Below are 21,856 nucleotides of genomic sequence, written 5' to 3'. Positions count from 1 at the left end.
GTTGTACCTTTGTTTCAAACCGAATTTTAATTTCATAGAGCCTCAGTAGTACTTATTATGTGTATATCTATTTTATATATTAATATATTTTATATTTATTATTATTTATTATTATTTATAGATATTTATTTATTATATATATACTTTTGTAATATAACCTCATTATACTGTTGCATGATATTGTCAAGTTATTTCATTAAAATCAGCCGAGCGCCTAACATATCAATTATGTGTAATGATATCCTCTGAACCACACGATACAGACTTGCATGTCTAGTATGTGATTCGCCGTAATATTAAATGTAGAAGTGTTTTATTGGCCAATAAAAGTTTATTATTATATTATTATTATTATTACATTACTAACAAATAGAGAGAGAGAGAGAGAGAGAGAGCGCAGACATTGTTATAAGGAAAACAAGGAAACTCCGGAACCAATGTATCGACATGTGTAATCACGTGACTGTTCAAACTGTACATGAATATAGAATTACGTAGTTTATTTTAATATACAAATCTCAATAGGACCCGGGCGAAGTCACTAGTCTCGAATAATAGATGCAGAGTATGCAGGTAGATAAAGTGTCGGCACAGATAAAATATTAATCAAAACAAAATCGTATTATTTTTAATTCTAAAGTTCAATCCGCGATGACTATTCCTATAATCAGAAGATATACTGCATTCTTATCATATTTACATCAACGTCAGATTAGAATTCTGAACTCAGTCATAATGTAATTAGAGTACAATGTTTAGGAGCAAACTTTAATAAAGTACAATATAGTAGTACAATATTTATGAGCAAACTTTAATAAAGTACAATATAGTAGTACAATATAGCAGTACAATATTTATGAGCAAACTTTAATAAAGTACAATATAGTAGTACAATATTAATGAACAAACTTTAATAAAGTACAATATAGTAGTACAATATTTATGAGCAAACTTTAATAAAGTACAATATAGTAGTACAATATTTACGAGAAAACTTTAATAAAGTACAGTAGCAGTACAATATTAATGAGAAAACTTTAATAAAGTATAATATTACATATAGCATATAATTTTCATATACTAGTTAATTCTTTACGCGTCTGTTGGTGTTTTTTATTTGGTTGGCAAACAATCTCATAGTGCACCTGATGGTAAGTGGTAACAGTCCCTCTTCAACACTATGGTCATATGGCGAGTTCACTGCCCTTCCTCTGGTCTACATATAGCGAGCTCTCCGCCCGCCCTCTATTAGTCTAATTTGGAGTAATTTGAAAACATTCTCACTTTAACTGAATATATAATCCCCAAATATGGTCCCAGCTCTTAAGGTTAAGCTATACATATTGTCCCTCATAGCCTAAATAATGCCCTATTTGTAATGTTATCTTCTTGCTCATACGGCTTAAATCTAGGCCCCCATTGGGTTGTTGCCCCTGGAGTTAATGCCGCAAAGGGGCTCGCCCCGAGGTCCCAACCTGCGCCCTCTTCAGAAGGTGCAGATGACCGGATTCATTCAAAATTTCTTTGACAATTTGCGTTAATGCCACAATGGGTCTGGCCCCGAGGTCCCAACCGGGGGAGGTGCGGATGACCCGGTTCATTGAAACATTCTCTGTCAATTTATTTGCGTTAAATACGAATAACTTTAATTTGACAAATGTTGACAATTGCTGTCAAAATCAGCGTGATTGACCGGCTGTAAATGTAGGTGTGGATTACAGTTTTTTATGGTTTTTGTTTGTTTGAATTTATTTGCCTCTTATTTTTTGTTTGACTCGCACATATTCTTCTACAATTTAATAACTTTATAATTAATTCAGGACAAATCAGTGCCATCTATGACTAATCTTATTATGGATACTAAACGACTGACAGAAACACTTAAATATATATATATATATATATATATATATATATATATATATATGAATGAATACAGAATATGAGAATATATATAGAAAACACCCAGATCCTTACAAACAATGGTACATTCATATTGACAGTTTCGGTGCTAGTGGTTTAGCATACCCCTTTACTATCCGATAGTCGCGAGTTCGATTCCACGGTACAAACATTTGTATTCATGAGTATTAATGTTTGTATCGGTCTGGGTGTTTTCTAGGTATAATTTATTTATTTACAAACAAAAATGCATCCATGTATTTATATCGGTTGTCTAGTATCCATAACACAAGCTCTGCTTAGCTTGGGACTAGATGAATTGTCCTGAGATATTATTATTAAAAATCTGTAACATGTGAGGAATAGAATTCGCGACCAGGCGATGGGCTAAACCGCTAAACCACTGAGTCCATCTAAGGATACTAATAAAAATTTTTTTTTGACTACTCTAATGCTGTTGGCCGCTGCTGGCCTTTACAGCTTCACCGGACGTTAGGGGGCAAGTGCAGATGGTACTCCAAACCCGCGTAAGGACTTATGGAGCGGCTGAAGGCCAACTCCTGCCTGACGGATACGACTTTAGTCTGAGGGCACCACTAGGGGGTTCGAACCTCGGCTCAGGCCGTCGTAATTTCGATCCCCGTTCGAATTGGACGGGAGATCGATCGGACGGGGCTAGTAATAAATGTAAATTCTTCATATCCACAGAGAAAACAAGGGAGTATGTTTATATGTGAAAAAAAAAAAACGCTACACGCGTGTCCACTTAAAAAAAACGGTTAACACTGTCGGAATGGATGCTACTCGTTCCAGATCGTATAAATAATATCCGGGTAGTGCGGAGTAAATCAGGACGCACTCGGAAAATGGGTTGACTTGATCCGGGTGGACTTAAATTATAGTTCGTGTATCAAAACAAAGACGCGAGTTAGTGGCACAATTCTTGTATTATTTTATCCGTTAACTAACTACTCGTCCCGGCTTCGCCCGGGTATACATGTATCTATACATCTATACGTATAAACAAAATTGGAGTGTCTGTTTGTAATATTGAAATAATCGATTTTTACTATATTCATATGAATATAAATACGGCACATACACCAAAATAACATTTTTTACAATTCTGTCTGTCTGTCTGTTTGTACCGGCTAATCTCTGAAATGGCTGGACCGATATTGACGGGACTTTTATTGGCAGATAGCTGATGTAATAAGGAGTAACGTAGGCTACTTTTATTTTAGAAAAATAAAGTTAAATTCCACGCGGACGAGGTCGCGTGTACAGCCAGTTATATATATAAACCTTCCTCTAGAATCTCTCTATCTATTACAAATTTTGCTTCAAAATCCGTTGCGTATATTTAAAGATTTAAGCATACATAGGGACGGATGAAACTTTCGCGTTTATGATTTATAATATTAGTAGGGTAGGTATAATTAGGAAAAATCACGAGATCTTTTTATCAGTTTTTTGAGGGTTTTGAGCTATTTTCAGGGGCTAAGACCTCATGTATACGCTGAATTACTGTAAAGTTTCATTAAAAAGTTTTCGCGTGAAAGAGTAACAAACACACATCCATACTTACAAACTTTGGCGTATATAATATTAATAAGGTATTATTATTATGTTTTATTTATCGCCAGTTGATAACAGTTATCAGCTATTTGTGATTACTGCAATAATAAAACCTTCGTAATTTGATAAGAATCTATGCACTGAAAATTATTACCAAATTGTTGCTATGTATTTAGTTTGAACAGGAAAACGATAATCTCGATATCCGCGCCGGTCTAGTGGTTAAACACACCGGTTTACTTGCGATAGTCGCGGGTTCGATTACTGGCACGGTGCAAACATTTGTATTCATAAATATGATTGTTTGTATCGGTCTGTGTTTTTTATACATATTCTGATTTACAAAATATATATGAGTATTTCTATTAGTTCTCTAGTACCAATACCACGAGCTATGCTTAGTTTAGGACTACATAACCCTGTGTGAATAGTCCTGGGTCATTTTATATATACATGTATGCACACATATATATCCTTACTTATATTTTAAATGCGAAAGTACTCTGTCTGTCTGTCTCGCTTTCAAGCCAAAACTATTGAACCGATTTAAATGAAATTTGGTACACAGATAGTCTAGACGCTGAGGAAGGATATAGGCTACTTTTTAACGCGAAGAATGTGTTGTAAGGGGTTGAAAAGAGAGATGAAGGGTAGTATGGAAGTATTGTCATTTTATAAAACTAGAATTTTGAAACGTACCTTTAGGCTGTTCATTAAATACTATAAATAAACTAGCTGTCCCAGAAAAGGTTGTTTTGCCTTAAAATACAAAAAAAAAATTAGGGGTGGACTACCCCTAACATTTAGGGGGATGAAAAATAGATGTTGCCCGATTCTCAGACCTACTCAATATTTCATGAGAATCGGTCAAGCCGTTTCGGAGGAGTATGGGAACGAAAACTGTGACACGAGAATTTTATATATAAGATATGACTAAGTTTGTAAAATTGTTACTCCTAATGGGGTATAAATAGGGGATGAAAGTTTGTATAAAAAATCGGCATTTTTTAAACTATAACGAGCAATCTTTTTTCTTTGACTATTTTGTGTTAGATTATTAAATATTTTTTCAAGGTTTATTTGGTCAAGGTCACTATAATACGCGGACGAAGTCGCGGAGTCAGCTAGTATATATATATATATACTAGCTGTTTCCGCGACTTGATCCGCGTGGAAATTTACTTTTTTTTATTAAATAATATTTAGGCTACTTTAATTTTTTAAAATAAAAGTAGCCTAAGTTACTCATTTTTACATCAGACAGACATACAAAAATTTTTTTTCAAGTAATTTATATTCAAGTAGTAAAAAACGGTTATTTCAGTATTACAAACAGACACTCCAATTTTATTTATATGTATATATATATGCGTATGTACAAAATTAGTGTAAAGCACTTATGTTGCATATAAACTGCTGGTCGGATGCGGCTTGACGGTTCTATTTTGTTTTCATAATAATTGTGTGAATATATATCTGTAAGAGATTGCTTCAAGCGATAAGGCCGCCTTTTGTTTGCATATCCTTCTTTTTTTTTATTTCCTTTTTGTAATTATTTGTTTCTTTTATGCACTATAGTGTTCACTTATTTGTTATTTATGTCTTCTTGTATGTAAGTTGTTATCGACGTAATATCGGCTCGTTAGCCATAGCTCCACGTCTTTACTCCGCGGCGCTTGCGCAGGGACTCCCTTCCCTCTTGCGCACGGCGGTCCGTGTACGCTCGGCTCGAGACGATAGATAATAAACTGCTAGTGTTTCCACATACACTACATCTCTCTCCTTTTTAAGTTTATTTTCTTTTCAAGCATGAATGAATCCACTCTATTAGGTATTTGCTCCTTGGAGGCATGTGTGCTACGTTACAACGATGGTGGACTCATTTTGACACTATACTGCCACACATAAGCCGAATGCCTCTATATTGGCCTTTCCAGCGTAACCAGCACCGTGATTTTTCCTCCTCTTTTGAATATAAATTACATTTATATATTAACTCCAATTTACTCTGTGTTTCACATACTTCACCTTTCTTCTTTTATATTTGTTTTCATATAATGGTTATTCCACTTTGTTATTATGTAATATTATGTAAGATTAGTATAAAGCACTTCTGAAAAAATGTTGTATGTTTATGACCAGAATATCTTTATCATAGTAGTCACTACTTTATATTTTGTAGGTTTACGGTAAATACTTATATTTTTTTTCCATTCTATCTGTCTCATGCAATGTGTTATTTACATGTAGTATTTTTCTTTATCATGTACATTTGAAAGCTGATTATCTAAAACATAATCTGGAATTTCTTCAAAACTCCCCACTATTTATTATTATCATTCCATACAATATTGATGGGTCCTGTGGTGGTATACCAGAATATTATTATTATATCAAGAGTTGCATCAACAATTGCAAACGACTTTCCACTATATTCTGTCTACACATCTGATATCAGTCCATGTAGTATTAATTGGGTATAACTATAACCATTCTTCATCGTACAAAATTATCTCTCTTATCACCTGCATTAATTCAGTGCTAAAATATTAGGAAAGGTTGTCAGACCAGTCTTTGAGCGATCGACATATACCACATATATCACCACAGCGACTCTACGTACTCCAGCAATCGTCAATTATATTAGTTATAGAAATTATATTTTCGACCAAAATTAATTTGTGTACTATGACTGATGATTTATTATATTTTACTGAATCCGCTCCATTTCACTCCGATAATTAATATGCATTAAAACTGGCAATTTTTTATTACTTATATTCAACCGCAATTTAATGCAACATTCTATCAATTTACCTTTAATGAATAGGACACCATTCATCAATACACAATACAATGCTTGATGACCCCGCCAAAGACAATTTAACACAAACTGGACGTTAATACGCAATTTAATGCTTAACGACCCAGCCAACGCAATTTAATGCAACCTGTCCGCCAATACGCAATTTAATGCTTGACGGCCCAGTCCAACGCAATTTAATGCAATCTGTCCATCAGTTCGCAATTTAATGCCTGATGGCCCAGCCAACGCAATTTAATGCAATCTGTCCATCAGTTCGCAATTTAATGCCTGATGGCCCAGCCAACGCAATTTAATGCAATCTGTCCATCAGTTCGCAATTTAATGCCTGATGGCCCAGCCAACGCAATTTAATGCAATCTGTCCATCAGTTCGCAATTTAATGCCTGATGGCCCAGCCTACCTTACCTCTGTAGCTCCTTTTTTAGAATATCAATGCCATTGTCACCGTCATTATAATCCATTGAACTTCTTAATTCATCCTCTTTAAGTATTGGTTATTAGTATTATGCTCATTGTTTTTCTTCCTTTGCTAATTTCTTTAAGGTCATCTGAGCCAATAGTCACTTTATAAGCAAATCATGAACTCCTGCAAAAAACCAAATTTTATAATTATAGCACAATTAAACGCCACTCTTATCCATTTAATTTTCACAATATATACATTTATGACTACTAATATTAAACATATTTCAGATTTATGTACTCCACAAGAATGTCCAGTAAATAATTCTAATCTAAAGTATGGGAATACTAATAGTATCCTCAGAACTATTTTTTTTTCCAATAATGTATCGTTAGTAATTGTTACTATCATGCATCATGGTTTACATTATTATCTAGTAATAATAATAATAATTGTGCAGCCATAATATAACGCACCTCATTCACAATAATATACCTCGTATATAACGACTTCCTTGATTTAACTAATTCTTTGTAATCCCTTGGATTTTCCATAAGAATCGATAAAATATACCTTTACATTGCGACATTATTATATATTTTTTTTTTATTTGGAAAAACACCTCTTTCTAAGGAATTTTCTTAACCCAAAACCTTTATATAATGTTCCCACCAATGGTATGACTCTAACTCTACTTATCTTTAATCTCATAAAATGTGATTCATGTCAGGACATGTTTCGACGTACTTTTGTTCGTAGAACAATAATTGTTGTTCGATGGAAAGTAATGTAAAGTTTTGTAAACACTGCTGCTCGTCACTATTGTTAAAGATTCAAGTGAAATGAAATGGCTTAGACAGGTTTTTTTTGCCTTTTTATGACGAAGTTTAGACCAACGTACCTTCAACATAGTAAATCTCAGTTCAACGAATTACTTGATATACTATATATATATATATATATATATATTTTCGATTTGTTTTATCGAGGTTGCACTGTAGTACGTATGTAAAAGTTAAAACACGCTAATTTGTCTTTGGCTACCCTGCAATGCGGCCAAAGTATTTAGAGAGCGACCAACACCAGTACTATGACGATAAACAAATACATGTATATATTTTACAACTACTACAATGAAGCAGGTATCATTTCCTATTAGCTATCTCAAAACTCAAAACCACATTAATACCCTTATTTCGCGTATCGCGACACTACACAATTCCAGCCGCAACTGGATTAACTGTCAATTAAAAATGACTCCTCATCGCTCCAACATCCCCGTCACATTCATATAAAACAGCTGTCAGCGCTGTCTGCATGTGATCACAAAACAAATTCTAACTCCATTCCACAGCTACTAAATGCGGTACATTAATGCAATTATGGCTATTATTCCTATTATTTATTCAAGCTTCTTTAAATAAAGAATATTCATATTCTATTCCATGTTCCCGAAACTTCAAAGAATATAAAAACATTTTTTTTTTCCACTCTAATAACCCCTTCACTCATCCGCATAATGCATTAGGCGAGTAGGTACAATAATTCAGAACTTAATAGTAGTTCTATTTCATGTAACCATTATTGTGCAATTTCTAATTTACTGGTATTTTTAAATTAGAGAGAATCTTAAATATGATTCCATAAAGACATACTCATCACCACTGTACTATACTATAGCTTATTATTAAAAGTTAATCACTGTCATTGCTGTAAAAATAATAGAATAATTCTATATACATAATTAGGTATCCTTTTTCTCGTTCTAGTGTTACTGACTATAGAAACCACACACCGCATACAGAAACAGCACCCCTGTACCTTACATCCGGCCATAACTAGCGACACACTTCCTCGCAATATAATAGTCGGCATCTCAACCTCTTGACTACGTTGTTTTTTGTTTGTCTTCAACAAATTCATTAGACACTAAATTCACCAAACCAAAAGATTGCCTTCTAGGTCGCAAGTGTAGATGCGCGCTTCATTTTAACACAAAGCACAAATTGTTAAATATATGCCAGACAAGTAGATAGGCACCTTGCACTACACAACATGTATAGTAGACCCCAACATAATATATCAAACTAATAATTAATCTCCATTTAAAACCTTCCTATGCAGAACAATTCCCACCGGCATCCATTGGAATGCTCACTAATAATTATTATTTATAAATTATATAATCCATAAGCCAAATAAAAACATTTTAACCACACTACTTCGCGGCTCTGCTCGAATACCAGAATAAAATAGTCTGCAGGTATTCCGAACAACTCATCCGCATCGAAATGTATGGGACACTGTTACCCTACCTTCAACACTTGCAATCAATTAAGGCAAATATAAATATTGTCCACCAAGCACTGCTCAAACCGTGTGTGTCACCCCACCTTAGATTTTATATATATACATATACAAATATAATACCCAACATCAGTACTATAATGCAGGTACAATTGTCAGCTCACCATCATTTGTAATAATATCGTATCACCCGACAACATCGTAATATTATCCCGTACAAAATGTAATATTAGGTTATCATGTGATCATTACAGTTAGAAAGAGGAACTTTAGACCACTTTCATTTGCAGCAATACCCTAAAAGAAAATAGTGACATTTGAACACTAGTCACCACATCTGTATAAATACAATAAGGCGGCCCTATTGCCAAAAGTAATTAAAGTGCATCGACACCTAGAAAAGATAAAGCAAAACAAACGTGTCGTCCGCACAGTGCTCTATTTTATTTCATATCCACAGGTCTATTGCATCACGTAATATGATGTCCCACTAAACATCTCACCGTCACCGTCCCCTCATGAAACGAACATGCAGCGGCAACTACAATCATTACCGATTTTTATTTCAACACGGAAATACGGAAGGAGGAATGGGATTGTTAAAATAATCCCACTGCTAACAATGTATCACGCCAGAGGGACCTCCACGCGGTTCCCCCCAGAAACAATCGCGACAAATTAACACGAACCCACTACGACGGGCCAACCGATATATATATATCCATCAGTGCCACGCCAGCGCAGGCAGTACACCATTATCATACATTAAAAATAATAAATCACGGATATACGTAAACATATTACTACAATGATTATTAATACGACTATTCCTACCAGCTAGAGACACTATAGGTATAGCAAGTACAATTTATAATTAGGTACCTACTTACTTGGCGCAAATCGATCGTAAACCGATGTTACCCAGCTATTGTTTTTTCTGTATAGGTCTATATAATTCGCTCCCCGTACGGCCCCACCATAATCCTTCTAAATTTGTAATTACTCCGTACCCGTAGGTATATGTATATCTTATTAAATGATTTTGTACTTATCTTTATTTATATCCATTTTGCCTCGTCGCCACATATAGTGTTCACTTATTTGTTATTTATGTCTTCTTGTATGTAAGTTGTTATCGACGTAATATCGGCTCGTTAGCCATAGCTCCACGTCTTTACTCCGCGGCGCTTGCGCATCCCTTCCCTCTTGCGCACGGCGGTCCGTGTACGCTCGGCTCGAGACGATAGATAATAAACTGCTAGTGTTTCCACATACACTACATGCACAATAAAGAGTTTTATTATTTATTTATTTATTTTTATTTATATAACTTTAATGCACACAGTACAAAAGTAACAGTACATTTGGCGGACTTAACACCATGCGGTATTTTCTACCAGTCAACCATAGGCAGTACAGAGAAAAATTGTTGGCGGTGCAAAAATAATCATAACAAAAAAAAAAATAATAATCAAGGCATAAAAAATTATTATTATTATAAATTAAAAAAAAAATGTTATAAATCTTTTTGGAGTATGTTTAATCAACTAAAAAAAAGGTGGATTAACAAAATTTATTTCAACTGTCATCCTCGGTGATCTATCACTTTAGCATACCACAATTGTAGTTCTTACATTCATCTCAAGTTATCAGCTGTGAATCTATACGTCGACAATCATCTGTTCTTATCAGTAACTCAGTAACTGAGCTCACAGATGAGACTTTTCTCAGCGCTTCAATGTTTCTATGCATGTGTAAACACAGTGATTTCTATATGCGATATGACTAATTTACTGTTGTTTATTATTCTAATACTTAAAGTCTGTAGTGTCACTCACTACCGACTACCTACTAAAAAAAAAAAATAAAAATAAAAAAAAAAATATATACAAGGTACATTATTCAACCTCGAGGACATAGCTGAAAATCAGTGTTTTGCTCTTTGAGTGATTCTCCACACTGAGCTATGTACCAATTTTGTATTGCTGTAGCACACACATGCAGGTTTACCCTTTATTCAATTGTTATATTGTAGGTACCTCTCATTTGATGTTGTAATTAAGCCTGTATGTGTGTACTAAGATACAAATAAAAACTATTATCTATCTATCTATCTATCTACCTGGAAACCATCGAATAGAATAGAAAATCGCTTATTCAAATAAACTTACATTGAAGTACTTTTGAATAGTCATCACATTTTTTAATCTATTCGGAAAGCACAAGAAGAATGAGCAAGAAACTTGCGTGTTGCTCTTTTAAATAATTTTATTCTTACTTTACATTTTTAAGTTTAAGCGTGTGAACACAAACTACCAATTAGCAGTAATTTAATTAAATAATCAAATAGAAAAAATATTGAATATACAACCAACTGGTTAAACAATTAATAAAAGAAAATCAGTCATAGTGATTACAGCAGACCAGTCCCTACAAGCCGCACCCGTTCACGAGTATGACGGATAGAGAAAACCTCGCTGGGGGAATGGGAAAAAGGGGAAGAGGGATGCGAACTTTTCAATCATACTCGTGATATATCTATACATAAATGAAATTTGAGTGTCTGTTTGTAATATTGAAATAACCGTTTTTTACTACATACATATGAATTATGAATAGAAATACAGCACATATACCAAAATAACATTTATTACAATTTTTGTCTGTCTGTCTGTTTGTTCCGGCAAATCTCTGAAAAGGCACCGATTTTGACTGGACTTTTATTGGCAGATAGCTCATGTAATAAGGAGTAACTTAGGCTACTTTTATTTTAGAAAAATGAAGTTAATTTCCACGCGGACGAAGTGCGTGTACAGCTAGTATATATATATATATATCTATATATATAAATATCTATATATATATAAATGTAAACGCGTCTAATAATTTTATTGCACCTATTTCTATTCCTGTGACCCTGGAGACTCAACAATACACACACTTTGTACACACGGCACAAACTTCAGAGTCATCTGCACCGCAAATGAGATGATTACTCATTATTTCGTCATCATCAACTTGGGTGTGCGTAGTTTTTTTTTAACAGATTCTCAAAGATCAAGATTTATAAATTCGACGGTATATTTTTATACACGTTACATAACTTCGGCCCGTGACTTCGCCTGCGTGAACGAGACGTGGCCTCTTCTATGGTGGGTGCTCTTCTATGTACATAAATATACAACACATAAACAAAACAACAAAAAATACGCTAAATTTCATGACGATGGACGTCGTAAACGTAACAATCAAACTTACTATTGCATTTATCAAAATGTTAGTATTTACTGTAATGTAATCTATACATATAAATAAAATTGGAGTGTCTGTTTGTAATATTGAAATAACCGTTTTTTACTACATTCATATGAATATAAATACGGTACATACATAAAAATATTTTTTTTTTACAATTTTTGTCTGTCTGCCTGTTTGTTTGTTTCGGCTAATCTCCGAAATAGTTGGACCGATTTTGACGGGACTTTTATTGGCAGGTAGCTCATTTAATGAGGAGTAACTTAGCCTAAGTTACTCCTACTTTAATTTTAGAAAATTCTCTAATTAACTTTTTTGTTAAATTCCACGCGGACTAAGTCGCGGGTACAGCTAGTGTTATATATCCGATCGATCGACAGCCTGAGCCTAGGTTCGAACCTCTAGCAGTTCAGACTAAAGTCGTATCCGTCAGGCGGGAGTTAACTGCTCAGCCGCTGCGCCGGATGGATGCGGAGCGCGAATCCGCGGCAAAGCCAGAGTTGAGCAGACGGAAACGCGTGGTATGGGACGCTGTAGTCGGGGGATGACTGGAGCGATGGCACTCCTCCGCGGATGGAAGAGAGAGAGCTCTCTATATTACATATTTATTACATATATATATTATCCGATACTTTCCGGATGTGGCTATTAGGTTGGCGTCTCCATGGGTCGAACCCGATTACGAGACGTCACAGATGCTGACTGGACACGGCTGTTTCGGTAAGCGACTGCATGCCATGAGACTCGATGTACGAGAGGACTGACGGTGGTACGCGTTCAAGAAGGGAGGATGCTGCTGAAGACGGAGTGCTGCCTGGCACCGAAGCTGTCAATGTTTCGTCCGCTGCCCCAGTAGGGGGAGAAAGCAACAGAAGGGACAGGAGTGGAATAATATCGCGTTGTAGAAATTGAACAGCGCCATCTAGTGACAACTATGTAAACTAAATTTACAAAAGATTCAAATAGGAGATATAAAGATTAAACAGTAGAGATGATCATTTTTTAATTCAATTGAAGATTCATTTAATTTCATGTTTAATATTAGTATGGAATTTTGTTTAATAACATCTATTATAACATATATCTTTGTCGCGACATCCCTTTGACCTATTTTTTATTTCTGTTAGTTTTTATTATTATTATTATTTTTAGTCTACCCTTCACTAGTAACCCTGCACAAGTGAATGCTCAAGTGTAGACAGTTTTAAAAAGGCCAAGATTGAATCATCACATTTTAAGACACCAATTTGTAAACAATAAAAAAAATATTAACCCCAATATATACAGTCTTAAAACAATGTTCTTAAGTGAATATTAAAATTAAAAACTTTACGACCGTGTAATTCGAATTCCGTAACACATTCATACGCTAATAAAAACGCATTAAGTACTTAATACTAATGTAGTGCAAATTGTGATGGTCTCGGTGGTTTAGCTGTTTAGCATACTGCCTTACTTCCGATGGTCGCGGGTTCGATTAATCGCACTGCACAAACATCCGGCCTTCTGTCTTGTATGGATCAGAGTACTGGCCCATAAAGGCGACGGATGCAAGACGACTGCATGCAACCGAAATGCGAATGTTGAGATGGATGTGCGGTGTGACAAGAATGGATAAGATAAGGAATGAATACATTAGAGGAAGTATGAAAGTGGCGCTGGTGTCGGAGAGGTTGAAGAGTAATCGTCTGTCGTGGTACGGGCATGTAATGCGTAGGAATGAAGATAATATGTTAAGGAAGGTGTTACAAATGAATGTGGATGGTTATAAGGGCAGAGGAAGGCCTAAAAAGAGTTGGATGGACTGTGTGAAAGATGATATGGTAAGAAAGGAAGTAAATAACGAGATTACTGTGAACAGGGATGAATGGAAGAGAAAAATATATTACACCAATTACAAATAAATGGGATAAGGAAGAAGCAGATGATGATGAGTTATGTAGTGCAAAGCATTTTGACCTTTATTAGCAAACACTAGTATTACACACCTTATGTATAATTCTTATTGACGACCTCGATGGTCTAGCGGTTTAGCACACCGCATTACTTCCGATGATCGCGGGTTCGATTTAAACATTGTTTGTATCGGTCTGGGTGTTTTCTATGTATGTATTTACTAAAAAATTAAGTATTTAGTACCCATAACACAAGCTCTACTTACCGTGAGCCTAGATGGCGCTGTGTTAATTATCCAGGGTTATTTATTTATGCTGTCGTTTTAACCAAGATATCAGATCTAAATTGTTCACCTAAGAATTTTCGCATACCAAAATAACTCTCCGAGTTTCAATATTAATTCTGGAGTAAGAACACTATCACAATGGCGCCTACGCTTTGCTATTTCTGTTTCGCACTATTTTAGTTTTGCGTGACCTCATTGCAGGGCCTGAGGTCGACATCTTGATGGCAATTGGCAATGATTTTAGTAATGTTTTGCCTAAAGTTATGGCTGCATCTTCATTCAGTTCTATTGAACTGTTCACAGCTGTCTGAAGAATTAAATTTCTGACATTTACGCGACTTTGTCCGCGAGGAGTAGTGACCTTGGATAGCAGTTTAAATTTTTTGGACTAATCTTTATATATATAAAAATTACGTGTCACGTTGATTGTCCGCGATGGACTCCTAAACTAATGAACCGATTGCAATTTTGAATTGCACATTGTCTGCAATTTGATCCACTTGAAAGATAAGCTAGTTTACATCTCAATTTATAGTTGCAATATTATTTTTATATATTAGGTACTAACATATGAAATTAGCGTTTTGTAAGAGAGTAACCTAAAGTCGATTTTTTCAATATATATTTATATAATCAAAGTATATACAATTGCTATTTATCCAATTTTACCATCTAATAGGTAGTTCATTGATCGCTTTACTAAAAAAAAACCCTTCGGACGGTAATCAATAAAAATTTGGATTTGGACTGCCCCCTCTCAGTTGAATTTTTTTCTTTGCAAGAAGTTATCCAAATTTCGAAAGAAATGATAATCTGTTGGAGGAAGGTGAGTCCGGGGAGTACGGTGGATGTCTTAGACATTCCAATTGAAGCTCTTCTAATTTGGTAACTGTCTGTTGTGCAGTGTGTGGTCTAGCGTTGTCCTGAAGCAGCAGTGGCCTGCTACCGGCGATTGATCAGCCTTGGTTGTTTTGTAGCTAACTTTTCCATTATGGTTTGAATTTGCCGCAATGTGTATTGTTACACATCTGCGGTAATCGTCTGGCCAGATTTCAGAAAGCTGAAGTGATCAACACCGATACTATTCCACCAAATTATCACAAGTAACTTTTTTTTGAGTCAATATTTGCTTAAATCCTGCCCGGATTTGGCTGGTTCAGTGGTACAAGATTCACTTTTCATCACCGGTTATGATTTGATTTAAAATCACTTCATTATTATGCCGGTTGACTAATGTAACGCAGCAGTCTATGCGCGTTTGTCGATTTGCTCTACACAATTCCTGAGGGACCCTTTCAAGCTTTTTTATAAAGAGGAGATATGTGAGTTCTAAGTGGCCAGTACGAGAAAACGCCAGTTTCATATGTAAGGACCTAATATAAAATTATACACTGCTCAGTACGGCTTGATATAACATTGCTACATTTTTAAGGGATGATAATGGAATGGTGCTAATTTTTGGATACCTTCTATAATAAAGTAAACTCCGGTACCACTGTACCGATTTAGCAACTTCTTTCATTATTAAAAAAGGTATATTGAGCCGAGTATGGGGTAGAATACTGTAACACAGATTTTCCTAACTATCAGCAGTCTAGTAACCATAAACGTGCTAAGTGTATCCTTTTATTTTCCCTAATTTTACTTAAAAGTAAAGATCACGCCATAATTAAAATAAACGTATACCGCCATGAGCTCTCACAATTTGCCATTTACAAATCTCAATTAGTGATAATAAGTCGGCGAAAGTTCAGTACAAAGTGGATAATTTATGTAGGTCGCAAACGGCATGAATTAATGAAGAAATTTGAGTGCCACTTACATCGGTAATGTTTAATTAAAGTTCAAAGGCGGTATCTTACAGACACTGTGTATGTAATTAGGGTTGTCACTTGTTTGTTAAAATAAAAATGTAATTAGGGTTATCACTTTTTTGTTTAAATAAAATAGATTGTTAAACTTAACAGTTTTACATTAATATTTTGAATAATTAGGGTTGCCACCTGTTTTTATTCAACAGATTGATAGTTGCAAATAATTAGTTTTTTAACTATTATACTTTCAAATTTTCAAATAGTTAGTTTTCAGGAGTCCCTCCTTGGAGTCCAACCTGATATGGTATATTGCTAGCAATGGGATCACCCGATTCCTATAAATACGGTCCACATATATGTTAATTTCTTATATCTTGAGGTAGTTCATTAAACATTTCACCCTATTTTAATTATAATAACCTATATATTACATGTTTAACCATAAATTTTTATTAGTTATAATGTTAAGGCGTATCTTCATAATATAGTATTACTACTTATGGTGTTTTGTAGTTTATAGGTATTTTGAAATATTAAAAGAAATAACAAATTTTAAAATAGTGGATATATTGAGAACTATATATCAGACAAAAATAAATAGAATTGTTTGTATCACAAATTGTCCCGACGGCGATTCAAATTCAGATATTTATTTACCCACCACTGCGCCATAGGGGTAACCGTGTACTACATATCTACATCGATTGTTTGTATACTTAAGAAAGCGTCGTAGAGACACAAAACAATTGTATTGCCATTCACCTTGACCCTGCTATGGCGCGCCCTACATTATGTTCATATGAATTATTATACCATACACGTATAATACAAGTCATGAGAGATAGCGATTTCATGATTTTTTAATAGGTTAAAATTGATGGAGGCAATGATTAGAATGAATCCGAACCGAATTAACCTTGAGGCCTTTTCTCCCAGTCAACCATTGAGCAAACAGAGATTCAAGTAGCATTAAAAAAAAATTAAATTCAAATCATTAAAAATAAAATAAAAAGAAGATAACTTTAATATGATAAAATAAAAATAAATACATATAAAATGTTCTACATGAATAAATGATTTTTGAATTTGAATACAAGGAACATACGCATGTAACACGACCTCCGCATCCAACCAGCCCTTACACTATAATTTAGATTGTTTTTATACTTCTCTCCATTTTTATTGCTACTATAAAGAGCCATACGAATAAAGACAATTATAAAGTAAATCTTAAATAATAATTTGTTACTTATTACCGATTTTGAAACGCTATCGCTCATAAATTGAGCGTATGGTTAACAATACATGAACGTCACACTTTTATAACGACTTCCGAATATGACAACACAAATGTATGACTCCATACGTATTCTTTTGGCGAACGAGTTGTGCACGTGACGATGCGCGCGCGCATCCGTACATAGATACCTGCATCCGATAAGGACATACGGACTTACGTTGCATAATAAATATTTATTTATTTACTAGCTGACCAAGACTAAACCACTACACCCTCAGGGCCCTTCAGAATAGAATAGAATAGAAATCATTTATTCAAATAAACTTACATTGAAGCACTTTTGAATAGTCATTACATTTTTTAATCTACCGCTCGTTCGGAAAGCTGTCTCATCACAAGAAGAACGAGTAAGAAACTTGCGTGTTGCTCTTTTAAGTAATTTTATTATTACTTCACATTTTTAAGTTTAAGTGTGTGAATACAAACCACTAATTAGTACTAATTCGATTAAATACTCAAATAGAAAAAATATTGAATATATAACCAACTGGTTAAACAATTAATAAGAGGAAATCAGTCATAGTGATTAGAGCAGACCAGTACCTCAAATAACAGATTCATTTTTAAATTTTAATTTGGGAGAATAATGTGACCACCAGCATATGCTATTGCAAAAGCAAATAGTCTAATCAGTGTTCGTAACCCGATCAGAGCAGTCCCCACAAACACCCGTTCACGAGTATGACGGATGGGTCAGCTATCATTGCAATCAATCAACCATATTAGAAGGGAAATAATAGATCAAAGCTAGTAGTGTATACTATTTGCTTTGCCATAACCATATTAGAGGGGAAACCATAGATCAAAGCAAGTGTAGGTACAGTAGTGACGCATTTACCTTTCATATACACTGCGGCACTTGCACTTGACAATCTGTACCTGCCTGACTACGGCCTTGGTTGTGACATTTCTGATAACGTTCCGCGATGTGACATCATCGTGTAAAAAAAACGTCGAATGAGGATGTAGTGGGCACACACGGCGTCCGCTACACAACATAATGTACAGTTAACCTCATACGTACAAATATTTACTTTTAAATATGTGGTTTAATGTTAAAAAAAAAACAAAACGTCTACTGAATCTAGATAGGCATAACCTCAAAATAATGATAGAGACATTAACGGGCCACTGTCCCTTAAACAAACACCTGTACACAATAAGTAAATTAGGTAAATTGTACCTATATATAAATTTTAGCATGTAAGATCTAGTGGGGGGACTTGGTGACCTGTGACACAGGTTCTTCGAATACCTAGTACAGGCACCAGTTCTCCACAAATCTGTATTTTTGCATGGAAATTTACATGCCTCAAAGGCTCTGCAGCATTTGATATTATGTATGATTTTGTGGAGAAAAATAAATATACTATTATTATTGTTTTTTATATATCTCCCTTTGATTGACATTTATTATTTTGAAACTTGTCATTGCGGGTGAATATCACCAAACAATGACAATTATAAAATAAATGATTACGATGACAAAAAATTTCGGACTATTCTGCAGGTGTTTAGAATTACAGCATTATTATTATTATTAATATAGGTGCTACTGGCAGTCCCCTTTGTGAGGACTGCTTTGAAACCGAAGAAATGACTGCTCATGTAATCCTGGAGTGCGTAACAGTACACAGGCCACAAATACTTGGAACGGCTAGGTTGCTCTGTGAAGCCTGTGAAAACACGTCGGAATAAATGTGGTGTGCTAAACCTCTAGACCATCGAGGTCGTCCATAATTTAAAATAGCTTAAGCAGAATTTATACCTTACTAACCAGATTTTTTTTTTCTTTATAATATCAATTTAGACTAGTGGCCCAACTCGGTTTCGGCCTCGTAACTTTGAGAGTTTTGCGTATATTATCATAACGTATGGCATTATGTTGCTCTGTAACCTTAGAAACAAGAGGAAGGTGATTACTAATAACACTTATAACCCCAATTGCTAGCAACTATGTCAGATTGACTTCCAAGTGGTTCCCTCTGGAAATCGTGATAAATTCACGGTGAATTCACCACGATGGACTAACTGACCTGATCTCATGCCTCATGCCCATCTTATCACCCTTCACTGGTGCCCCGCCAGCGTAAACCGTTCGCGGAAGCGGGGGCAACATTCTCTTATCCATAAGAATAAAATATATATAACAAGCGTTAGTCTTTGCTTTATATACCATAATCAATATGCCGTCATTTCTTTTTATCAGATAATGTTATTATAAATGATTATTAAACGTAAATGTTGTTTGTGAAAACTTTTCGTCGAGTATACTGTACATTAGGCGTTCCGATATTTTCCACAGCCACAATTCTAAAACAAGTGAAAAAATGTCGATTGGAAGGATACCAGAGTTTACGATTGCTACAGACAATTGGGAGATATATGTGGAGCGGCTAGAACACTACCTCATTGTGAACAAAATACCTGAAGAGTTGCATGTGTCTACATTAATAACTGTCGTGGGAGGCGAGTGTTACGAATTATTAGTGAATCTGTGCAAACCTAATAAACCGAAAGCGAAAACCTTTCAAGAGATAACGAGCATTATGAGAAACTATCTTCAACCTAGTGTCGCAGCAGAAAGATACAAATTCAGACAGCGAATGCAGCAAGCCAACGAAACGGCAGCACAATATGCGACTGTGTTGAAAATAATGTCCAATAGATGTAAATTTGGTGATTGGTTGGATGAGAGTTTACGTGATCAATTCATATATGGTATCACAAATGAAACAATAAGACAGCAGCTTTTTACAGAAGATAATCTAGACTTTGCTAAAGCATGTGAATTAGCACAGGGCGTGAAATTAACGGAAAAAGCGATCATTGAAGATGACATCCTAATACCAAATAAAACAAAAGTTAAAGACAGGCAAAAAGCGACCGTTGAAGAGGACATTCTAATACGACACCGAGATCATAATAAAGGGCAAACAAGACAATTCGCGACCTGGCGTCCAGAGTATAAATTCATGAATCTACGGAAGTGCAATGTGTGTTCAGGAAATCATAACACATCTCAATGCCGATTTGCTGATTTTACGTGTACCACATGTAAGAGTCAAGGACATTTGGCTCGAGTTTGTCCTTCTAGGAAATCAGAGAACAAAGAAGTAAGGAAACCATAGTTTTTGGCGAAATTAAAACAATAATGAATACTTTAAAAAAATCAAGTAACATTATTTCCTTTATTATAAAATTGTCTGTATAAAAAGAGACAAATATTATAAGAGAGAGTTCGCCATTGATCGATCTACCATCGATCGAAATTACGACAGCTATAGTCGTGGTCGAACCTTTGCGGTGACTTCAGACTAAACTCGTATCCGTCAGGCTTAAGGTTGCCTTCAGCCGCTCCATAATTCCTAAGTTTGGAGTGCCATCTGCACTCGCCCCCTATGTTCAGTGAAGCTGTAAAGGCCAGCTGCGGCCAACAGCATTAGAGTACTTCCAAAAAGACATACTGCATATTATGTAAAGATATTTATATGAAAAATTACATGAATTATATGCAGCCGGATGAATGCGATGCGAGCTACTACTATCAAATAAATGTAAAAACACTTTTTTAAATATTTGTTATTTTTTTAATATTAAATATATAATTATAACCAACCAAAAAGTACTTTCCATTTCTTTTACTATTACATATTATTACTAGTTTTGCCCGCGGCTTCGCTCACGTTAATTTATCGCCTTAGGGGTGGAATTTATCAAAATCCTTTCTTAGGGGAGGGCTACGTCATAGTAGCTTTATGCATGCAAAGTCTCAGCCCGATCAGTTTAAAATTGACAAAGTTTCATACAAAATTTCATCCCCTATTTTATTCCCTTGTTGAATTAATCAAAATCCTTTCTTAACTGATGCTTATGTCATAACATCTACTTGCAGGCCAAATTTCAGCCCGATCCATCCAGTAGTTTGGGCTGTGCGTTGATAGATCACTACGTCAGTCACCTTTGAGTTATATATATTTATAGATATAGATAGACAATGACGGCCTCGATGGTCTATCGTTTTAGCATACAGCTTTACTTCAGATGGTCGCGAGTTCGACATTTTTCGGGTTCTAAAGTAACACGATATAAACATTTCGATACATGACGTATGCTTTGTATCGGTCTCGATGTTTTTTATTTATATTATTTACTAGCTTTCCGTCCCTACTTCGTTCTGTTGTACATGTATTATATATATAAACCTTCCTCTTACCATACCGTATAAAACACTATCTATTGCAAAAAATTGCATTGAAATTAGTACAGAGTTTTTACAAAGTCTACC

The 21,856-nt window shown here is 35.0% G+C and overlaps 2 protein-coding genes across 2 annotated transcripts in view; one reads left to right on the top strand and one right to left on the bottom strand.

Annotated features, from left to right (window-relative positions):
• LOC131841421 (uncharacterized) overlaps positions 1-21,856 on the bottom strand; it is a 93,310-nt gene that overhangs the window by 29,871 nt on the left and 41,583 nt on the right. The gene's annotated exons all lie outside the window — the stretch shown is intronic.
• The window catches only part of LOC131841419 (transforming growth factor beta-1-induced transcript 1 protein), a 53,341-nt gene that overhangs the window by 7,179 nt on the left and 24,306 nt on the right, over positions 1-21,856 (top strand). The gene's annotated exons all lie outside the window — the stretch shown is intronic.

This window comes from Achroia grisella, unplaced genomic scaffold, assembly GCF_030625045.1.
Source record: "Achroia grisella isolate CSIRO2021 unplaced genomic scaffold, CSIRO_AGI_Agris_v1 utg168, whole genome shotgun sequence".
Taxonomy (NCBI): domain Eukaryota; kingdom Metazoa; phylum Arthropoda; class Insecta; order Lepidoptera; family Pyralidae; genus Achroia; species Achroia grisella.
This window is presented reverse-complemented; position numbering and strand designations above follow the sequence as displayed.